We start from the raw sequence: 1,933 nt of genomic DNA, 5'->3' as shown, positions 1-1,933 counted from the left end.
ACTTGTGATCTCTTCCATACCTTGCCCCCAAAAAAAAAAAAAAAAAAAAAAAAAAAAAAAGAAAAAGAAAAAGAAAAAGAAAAAGAAAAAGAAAAAGAAAAAGAAAAAGAAAAAGAAAAAGAAACAATTCCAATGTGCATTATTATTGATCTATTCACTGGCACATGGGCAACCTTGGTCTGCTCCTTAAATAGAACTGATTCCTTTGCCTTCTTTCACCCCGACCAGAAGCCATCAATTGTAGAGAGCTACATTACAGCAACCCCATAACACTTTTTAAGAGTTCTCTTCAATGGCTTCCTGCCAAGACTGTTACTTTTCTGGGGGGGAAATGGTTGGAGTTGGGGTAGGGGTTGTCACAAATGTCTTCCACGTCCCTCCTTCTCAACTGTGCATCTGTGGCCATCAATAGCACAGCAGAAGTAGCTTCCTTGCTTAATGCTCAAACTTGGTCTAGCTGGAAATATGCTGGTATTTTCTAGGGGACAGTGCCTTCTTGTCTTCTTCTCTTGTCTCCTGTAAGATGTCTACTCAAGCTGGTACATCTGAGACTTCTAACTCAAAGTTAGGAAGGGAAGTTAGAGCATGGGGAGAAGGTTGTCGATACATGTTAGGATGAATTTCTTTCTGTCATGGCTCCTGTGTGGAAGCAGCTAGAGGAATTTCTCAAATTCCTTCTTGGACTCCTACAATGAATAATTGTGAAGACCTTGCCAGCAAATGGGTCACAGCCAACAGGCACAATATCTGAAGCTTAGTGTGAACTTGATTGGCAAATAAAGGGACAGTGATAAAACAAACAATAAACCATACCCACACCCATTTCTGAAACATGTTCATAATCTGCATATCTGCCTCATTTTTCATTTGCTCACCTGTTTCAAAACACATAAATAAGAAAGAAAGAGAGAGATAAAGAAAGACAGACAGACAAACCACCAGACAGGAAGGAAGGAAGGAAGGAAGGAAGGAAGGAAGGAAGGAAGGAAGAAAAGAAGGAAGAAAGGGATCAAGAGCCTGTTCTATATTAAGGTGGTGAAGTTTTTGGATACAGTGCAGAAATATGCATAGGGTAGAACATCAGAGCTGTTGATTAACTAAGTATGCAGATATACATATAGGTTTTGGACCCTGAACAGATAGATGCATTTAGAAGCACACTGCTTCCCATGTGATTGCATCTCCTGGATTTGAGCTGTGCAGCTGTGAGTGGAACTCTAGCTTTTCTTGCTATGATGTTGGAATAATTTTACTTGGGAATGCATTCAGGGTGCTATATGACAATAAAATGCATGCCAGGCAACTCCAAGCTTGGGCTTAGCTCTGATGTGGTAGTGTCCCCATTAACCAATGGAAAGTATGTGCTCACTTATTCAGGAGGGTTGGCCTCTGCGAGCCATGGCTGTTTTCAATGCTTCCCCAGGGCTACCTTCTATACTATCAACAAAGAAAACATTGAGGGCCATCCATGTCGAGCAGGTCTTCCGTGGATTTCTTTGGTGTTGCTTTGTCATTATTTTCTTTTCTTGCCCTTTCCACCCCAGTGGAAATCTGTCAACAGATTTCTGCCGTTGACAGTTTCGAAAATCCTTACCACTCAGGTTTTACTTCACCAAATTTTTTTCCCATATAACTGGAAGAATATATTTGAATTTCTTCCCAAGACATTTATTGATAAAGTTTTATTGAGGTTGGTAGCATAAAAATATGCGGTCATGTAAATCTCATAACAATACATTCCTTGTCAAGTCCATTTTTTTCTGTCTGTCTGTCTCCTTTCTCTCTCATGAATATATGTGTATATTTTTGTAATTTTTACCTACTGTCTTAGGGTTTCTATTCCTGCACAAACATCATGACCAAGAAGCAAGTTGGGGAGGAAAGGGTTTATTTGGCTTACATTTCTATACTGCTTTTGATCACCAAAGGATGC

Source organism: Mus pahari, chromosome 10 (assembly GCF_900095145.1).
Source record: "Mus pahari chromosome 10, PAHARI_EIJ_v1.1, whole genome shotgun sequence".
NCBI lineage: Eukaryota > Metazoa > Chordata > Mammalia > Rodentia > Muridae > Mus > Mus pahari.
The sequence above is the reverse complement of the archived record's forward strand: the minus strand, read 5'-3'. Positions refer to the sequence as shown.